An 8,979-nucleotide genomic window follows, 5' to 3' on the forward strand; every position below is an offset into this window, starting at 1 on the left:
TTTACAATAAATGTTCCGCAAATTGCAAAAAATTAGTCAAAGGTTACAAAGAAAATGACCTGAAAAGGGGTGACAATTGTTACAAAATTAGCAAAAAACTACAAAAACAAAACTATAATGAAAACTATATTTATACTCATTATAATTATGGATTTAAAATTATGTTTCAGAAAAAAATACAATAAAAAAATATATATACTTTTTTGGTCATTTTCTTGTTTGGTTTGTTTTCTTTAATTTCTAATTACTAATCTCTTGCCATTTTGTTAATGTGTGTTAATGTGTGTGTTGTTAAGGTTGCTCAGGTTTCAAAGGTTTAACTGTCACAACATTATTTTTCTTGCCCACTTGCCTGTCGTTATACAAACATATCAGATTCAATCTCTATTCATACATAATTCCAGCTAGCTGACATGCATGGGGAGAGATCGAAATCAGGGAGAAAATTCTGAAACTTACATGATGTAAACCAAATGTCAGGTACTGGCGCATCGATATTGGAACTACGTTATGTAAACAGCTGCAAAATAAATTTCCAGTTATTTTACATTACATGGAATATTATCAATGGATGATTACTGTACAGATTTCATTACACATAACCCACAAACTTTTCCAGGCCTCCATGACTTTTTCAGGTTTTCCATGTCCATGGGAACCCTGACGCTAGCCAAAACTCATGTCCATCTTCAGTCCAACAAGCAACATCGGAGCAAATTGAAATTATATTATATAAAATAGTTGTCATTCATATATAATTTGTTCTTTGAGTTACCCTGAGGCAGTAACTTGTTTTCCATCATGTTGATGTACATATTTTCAAGGAACAAATATTTTAACAAATATTTCAAGACATATTTTTCATTTTTGTAAAGGGCAATAATCAATGAGAAATGACAAAGCAAAACAATTACTTTTTTTTAAAAAAAGTGTTATATTTGGAGTGGCACAGTATAGACAATAAAAGGATGAGATGTTCTTTCATGACTCAGCGCTTAATTGCCCTTTCGTGTAGCCACAGACATTTGTCTCATCTCCAGCTCTCTTGCTCACTCGCGTCCCACTCACTCTTTGTCTTTCTCTCGCCTTTTGTTTGGACTATACCTTTCACATAGTCTCAGCTCACAGAGCAGCTACTCTGAGATGGGAGGAGGACTGAGGTGTGTGTGGGTTGACTCGAGTAGTGCAGCGAGTATTGTTGAACGCCTGCAGTACGGAGGGTGCAGACAAGTGCTGCTGCATGCTTGGTTAAACTCTGTCCACTGAGAATGCTACATGGAAAGTGTGCTAAGTGTTTGTGAGTGTGTCAAAGTGAGGTCAGGGGCGATGGGGTGGCAATTAGCTTACGATGAACTAAAGAAACTTCTACATTTTTGAAAACTTGTAAAAAACGTGTAAAAACTGTCATTCTTTTGTCGTCCGGGTTCTTACAGTTTCTTTTTATAATCACCTCACACACCAGAGCTGAACATCTATAACTGAATGAGTTGATACAGCACGTTGAGGAACACTATTTGCTGAGAGGCATCATTGTGTCAAAAACAGAGAGCAGAGGGAGCAGAAAGCCTGAGAGTGCTTTATATTATTTGCCAACCAGAGTCATGTGCACACAAATGTGAGCCAGTGCTCTGTAGAGGTGTTTAACAATGACTGGATGTGCCATGGTCCAACTCTAGTGTTGGGTCACAGGGTGACTGTTCCTGGGTAACTCGAAGAAGCCATCAAATATTTAGCTGGCCTCCTTTTCATGATCATGGTATGTAAACAAACATATTATCTGTGTGATTGACACGTGATCTCGCAGCCTGGCACGACAGTGAAAGCCTAGACAGCTCTTTAGTGTAAAAGGAAAAGACGGTCACAGCGGAGAATTAATTATCCAATTAATTTCAATGTGAGCAGACTGCCGGGAATGTTACACTTCTGCACTTTGAAGAACACAACTTTATATATAAGCAAACTGTTGGATGAATATAATCAATTTCAAGAGACAAATAAAAACGTGAAAAACAAATCAATTTCAGCACTGCACCTTCTGTTCAGCATGTTGCTGCATTGATTTTAGGACAGCCTATCTGCTAAAAAATGTACCCTCATTTTTCATTTTCTGCTCCATTATTTAGTTCCTCCTCACTCGTTTTCCTGCTTTACATATGGGGAAGCACTTGATGCAGGATTTGCACAGTGTAATGCTTTGATGAAATAAAATTAAAGCGATCAAACACAATAATTGTTTCTTTTAATTGTGGTAGATGCATGAAGGTGGATGGAAAACTCATTAAAGGGGGAAGATGAATAATGGAGGAGGGTGTGTTGGTGTTGTGCTAGCTTAGTTTACATCTTCGCTGGAAGGAGCGCTGTTGTGGCTCCTTGGGGGAGGTGGGGTGGGGTGTGGGTTTGGGGCAGGTGGGGCGGTCAGAGACAAAGCGGGGCGGCAGAGGGAGGAGGAGGGGTGGAGGAGGCTGGTAAGGCAGAGAGCCAGAGTGTCTCAGCACTGCACAGTGAAAGTGAGGAGACAACTCCACTGAAAGGCCCAGCCAGCACCAGCCTCATCAGGCAAAAATGGAAAAAGGTTAGCCAGTGGCAGCCATGACAAGAAACACAACCTTCCTCATTGTGGTTGGTGGAAAAAAAAAACTGTGGGTGGGAATCGCTTCATGCAATGTGATACAGGCCGCCTGATTATGCATGTTTAACCCTTTGAAACCTAAGCAAATCGGTTTGATTTCTTTCAAAAATTGTGGGGGGGGCAATGAGCAACTGAACATGACATGGCCCAAAAAGTAGCAAAAAAAAAAAAAGTTTACATGAAAATAATAATTAAAAAACAACATTTATTTAATTTTTTAAATTATACATTTTCTGTAACTTAAGTTTAAATATAAAATTATTTTATTTATAAATAGTTTTTACCCTATTTTTGGACAATCTGCTAATAATACTCCTCTCTTTAGTTAAAAGTCATTTTTAATTTTCTTCTCACCTTTAACTAATTTCTTGCAATTTGTGGGACATTTATTTCCAAGTTGGTCGTTCCCTTTTTCTTCCATGTTTTCGAAACCAATTTGGTCATGTTTTAAAGATTCAAATACTTTGTGAAAGGCGTCTGACCGCAGCACAAGAAAGCTGATGTTGATGTAGGTTTGAAAAGGTTAATGCGTATTTAGATTTTTTAATGTTGCATGACTAAACTGTATGTAAATAACAAACATCACCTGTTTGCAGTAGTTATTGTTAAGTCATTATTTGGCTTAGGGATTCTTCATGCCTTAAAGCAGAAGATATACAGCAGTGTGTATAATGAATCTATGTGCACAGCCGCGTGGTGAAAGTGACAAATGAAGCCGACTGGTTGTAGGTGGCTGCAGGTGTTAGGTTTCAGGTGACCAGTGTTGCATGGTCAGTGTGGTAACCAGAGCTGGAATCTCCTTTAGAGAATAAAGAGTTCAGGCTCCATCAGGATCAGTCCGATATGTCTTGCATGCAGAACGGGAAATAAAGGTGCAAGACATGCACAAATACAGATGCAAAGCTTGTTGCACAATCAGGCACAACAGCAGGTACATGAGCATTCAGATCAGAGTGTACATGCATGCTTTCCTGCATACAAACAAACACGCACACACCAGATTATTGTCAGTTAAGCTCAGCACTATGGTTACTCCTAACTACACATGCTTCCTCCTCCAAGGTATCAGGAAGCATCTGGAAGTGTAAATTAATAATCACAGGTCTCAAAGCGTGATCCTCTGCACATCCTTTAAATATCCTTGTTACAAGCGACAAAGCAATGATGTGCTATTTTACTTTTGGAATGTAACTAAATCGCTGTTGCTAAATCATTTGTCACATTAGCATTTCCACAGACTGCAATTACAGTGACTACTTTTTGCAGGGTTGGGTGGATGGCAAAGGATGCAATGAAACACAAAATCATTTTTGGGGAATGAGGAGAAATGTAAGAATATTGAAAGTATCAGTGATGACAACATTTGCCATAGATCCTAAAAAAATTCACTTCAACTGGATCTAAATGTGGAGGAAGAATTACGCATTCATTAGTCATTCTCCTCGACAGAAGCATACTCACTGCCATTGCTTTTCTGTTTCAGGTGTCACATATACAAAAGGCCTTTCACTCTGTCATTGCTATGTTTTCGTGTCTGTTCAGAAAGAAATGAGAGTCTCATTTGTTGTTCTTCACCTGTGGCGTGATACATTTTACGCAGAGAGAGAAGCAACGGGTGCAAACTCAAAGAATGATGGTGGCGGAGATGAGGTTCATCTGATGGGTTTAGGTTGATGCAGCACCCGTGCCGGTGCAGCAGGTAACCTGGTCAGAAACAATGCGCTCAGAGTGGCAGATGATTCATTTTGAGTGTGATTGCATAGCACTAAGAGAGCAGACAAAGAGAGCGTGGTTGAGAAAACACTCATCGTGAGTAGGAAGACTAACAATTCACAGCTCGCCATTTAAATCAGAATCAGATTTGTTTTTATTGTACCTATGTTGTATTAAGCAGAAAAAAACCTTTTTAACATTACAATATATTCTTGAGGTCAAATAGTTTAAAAAGTGAAGGTAATGTAGGTTTAATTAGCAGGGGGAAAAATCCCAATGACTTATTGGTCATGTTGCTTTTAGTGTGAAAACAAGGTCAGGATTTTATAGCATCTATAGAATGGTACTTACAAACAAATGCAACAGCAATAGGGCTTCCCACTCAGTGCAAAGGAGGTTAGTTTTAAGGCTTATTATGGTATGGTATTACAGGCAGGAGAGTAAATATAGAGCTCAACAGATTCATTCCATTTCTGTGTTAACATGCACTATGTATTCAAGCCACATGTTATTTCAACTGAGGAAAGGCAAGTGAATGACTATTAATGTTATGGGTTGTGCTTACTATAAACAAATAAATAGTATAGGAACTATAAGTTGCCAGGGGGGTCCGCCAAAGGATTCAGGCTCAGGATTCAGGCTCAGGATCACCAGTTTTAATTATCATAATATAATATCTTTTTTGCTTTTTTAACAAAAGGCTTCAAATTTAACAAATAATGTTTTGATTTTTAAATCTAAAATAGTTCATAGACCATGTCCTAATGTAACAAATTGTATAGTTAAAAAAAACCTGAATTCACACTTCTCTTGATATGTTTGTGTGTATGTGTGTTTATTGCATTGACATGACCTTCAAATTAGCCCTTTTCTATTTATTTTTTAATTTATTCACTTATCTATTTATGAGATATTTCATTTTATGATATCTTTTGGGTCACACGATTTGGGTATTTTGTCTCGAGATGGAACAGACATTTTAATGCATTTCTAAAATCTTTCTCTCATGTTGTTCTTTCACATAAATAAGGCTAGTGTAAAAAAAAAAAATAGGCTATGTCAAATAATTTCAATGGGCGTACATGAGAGGGTCCACGGTACATACTCTGTCTCATAAAAATTGAGAGCCTCTCTTAAATTGTCACAAATTCTACAATCAAAACAATTTTATTCTAACAATCAGGATGCAACCCTGGAGCACATTATGAAGACTTCTGTCATGAACTCACTTCTTTTGGGGGTGAACAGCCACAAATGCAAAATCTCTTACTGCTAGATAGATCGTATCTTTTTAGTAGACAAAAGATATGTCTTTTCACGTTATCGTGACTTTAATAGAGTGGTGCAATTTCTCAGAGGAAAGTTTTTGGACTGGATGTCTGCCCGTGTGGGCAGGTCAGTGGTGATCCTTCCTGTCGCTTCACATCACTCTAAAGAGTGCCTCTGAGCTGTCTGAAAAGACATGTCTTCTTGAAGGTCACTGCTTTGTTTAAATTGCAGTAAAAACACTGCACATGGCAAATCGATGATGCAAATGCTTAAAAATTCTTTGATTTCTTATTACCAATAAACAATAGTTGTAATTATTGTGATTTGTGGTATTTTTTTCTTGATTTTGGAAACATCTGTTTTGTAATTGCACGTTTTGTCAAAGAATCCCCCCCAAAGATCCACATATCAATCATGTCCTGTATACCAGAGTATTTTTGTTTTCATAAATCCTTTGATGAACTGAGAAGGTTGAATCACTAATGAGATTTACCAAATCAAGCACGTATATATCAAAATGTCACAGATTATTACTTTGAGTTGGTGTATAACCACACGAATCCAGCCAGTCCACACAGGTCACGGGGATGCCAGGCTGACCTAGAAACTAAAAATACCACCGGCTGCAGTTAATTAGTGAAGTAATAAGATTAGATAGCGCGATTGGAAAGAAATGGACAAGAGCTGAAGCAGAGGAGGACTAATCCTGTTCAGCAGCTGTGAGCCTAATCGAAGATCCATACACAGCATTAATACTTTAGGTTCATTCAGCAGATAAAGGGTTGTATGACATAAGTGTTACGAGATCAGTACAACATGAGAGTATATGAACATATGAACTACGTGCAAGTATAAAGTAGCTGTAGCAGCCATTTCAAATCTTAGATCAGACATCATATTTTTTGTTTTTTTGGCTGAAATTGAACATAAATGTCACTTTTTGTAACTGGCAGACAGAAACACATCATCATAGCAACTGCACCCAGCTTTACATGCATTTTGATGAGAAACGGCATTTAGGCGTTGGCTGAGGTAACCAGCATCCATAAAAAGCCAACAGGCATGAAGGAAACAGATGGCTAATGTGGGCAATCTGCAATCAAAAGCAGAAGAAGAGAGAACTGGGAATAAATGTTTACCTGTGATTTTGAACAGGACTTGTCTGCTTGGTTGTTCTTATTCTATCAGATCTGTTGACACTAAAATGGAGCTTAACCCTTTGAAACCCGACAACATTTTTTTTTAAAAAACACAGCAGGGAATGAGCAACAAAAGACGAAAATACAAGGAAATTCACAAGATATAAGTAAAAATTACAAAAAATCACCTGAAAATAATTTTTTAAAAAAGGTGTAAAAAGTAAAAAAAAAAGGTGAAAGTAAAAAGTTAAATTAGTTTTTAAAATATGAATAAATGTGTAATTATGATAGTGATACATTTTACATACATATACACACATATATATATATATACACATATATATATATATATATATATATATCTTTTTTTCGTGTTTTTGAAAGAAATCACACCAGTTTGCTTAAAATACTTGTTGAAGGCATCTGAAAGCAGCACAAGAAAAGTAATGTCGCTCCAGGTTTCAAAGGGTTAACAGTGATTCAGAGATGAAGTCTGTTAGCTTTGATTTGACAACAGGGTAGCCGGAGAAGAAGGTGCTCCACACTGACCCTGAAAAATACTGAAAGTCCTGTTGTACTTTGGGACTCTCACTTCTTTGACAGTGCAGTGGTTACTTTGCTGGACAGCAGTGCTGAGGTCTATAAAAGCACAGAGCACTTTATCATTCCTCGGGGAGAACATAAAAAAAAAACAACACAAAGTGACGCACCATCTTGGATTTGGAAAAAAAGAGCTATGAAACTGGAAAGAAATTATACCAGTCTGACAGAGTAAAGAGGAATTGGTTGGTTGCCCAGCAGACAAAGTGTTTGGTGATAAACGAATCCAAAAGCTTCTTAAAGACTTCATTCAACAAGCGGCAGATAATGACAAGCTGTCCTTTTCACTGGTTTTCAGTCACCAAGACGCTGGCAAAGAAACAGGCAAATGCTTATGCTTGGGGAAAGAATTTAAAGAACACAGGCCATTAACTCTTTTAGAACCTGGATGGGCATCAGTTTTGGTGATGCCTCAGGGACTGAGAAAATTTGTTTTATTTCTTTCGAAATATAGGATAAAGGCAATGAGCAACTTGACATAAATTTCCCACAAATTGCAAAAATATTAGTAACAGGTGATGAAGAAATTGACTTGAAAATTAGCTAAGTGGAGATGATTACATTTTATTTAAAAAATAAATAGGAAAAATGTCCAGAAAACTACATTCATAATTCTTATAAATATATATTTAAACATACGCTACAAAAAATATTTATTTTATTTTGGGCCATTTCTTGTTAAGTTGCCTATCACCTTCTTTCTGTATTTTTGGAGGAAATCAAGCCAGTTTGCTTAGGTTAAAACGGTTAAACAGTTTTCATGATATTTGGATGGCATCACAAATGTTATCCGCTTCCCAAATCAATCCATGAATTAAAAAAGTATAGTGCTCTTACGCAGAGCCAGGTCGGACAGGACTGAACACTAACCTCCTCTGCGTCCACTGATAAACCTTTTACAGCAGACAAATGAAAAGACCACAAAGTTTGGGTAATTATGCATCCTCTTAAAGGTCATCAGGTGAAAAAGTGAGAAGATGTACAGTATCTAATTAGAGTTCCCAACTCCCTGTGGATTTGCCGTTTTCCATTGTAACTTAAGGTACCGATGTTGAAGTAATAATTGCTCTTACCGGAGCACTATAGTTCACTTTGTGTGAGTGACTGTGCGTGTGTGTATGTGTGTGTGGTAAAAGCCAATGTCCTACTCCTGCAGATCATCTTAACACAGCTCCAATTACACAAGAGCTGATTAGATGTTCCCTGTAGAAAAGGCTGGGAGGAGTACAGAGGACCCAGACAATGCACCACAAAATCGTTCCTCTGATTACTATGAGATCAAATAATGTTACTGAATTAAACTTCATTTTTGAATCCTCAGAAATAGATTTAGACATTATCAGTCATAATGTTGTTTTTGTGTTATCAAACTATGATGAAATAGCTCTCAAATGTCTATATGAAAAGAAACAGACAATTCTGCAACTTTTCACCCATTAGCTTTTCCAAGTGGTATTATTGTTGGCGCCGCTGTTGCAAAGACAACCAGATCGCTTTCTGTTTTCCTTAGAGTCATTTTCGCTGAGGATAGTAACTGCAAAGAACTCACATTAACACTCTTTCGTAACTGGGGATAGCTATAAATAGCTAATGAGAAAAACACAAGTGCTATATATAATCTTCCTGTTT

This window comes from Plectropomus leopardus, chromosome 19 (assembly GCF_008729295.1).
Source record: "Plectropomus leopardus isolate mb chromosome 19, YSFRI_Pleo_2.0, whole genome shotgun sequence".
Lineage (NCBI taxonomy): Eukaryota > Metazoa > Chordata > Actinopteri > Perciformes > Serranidae > Plectropomus > Plectropomus leopardus.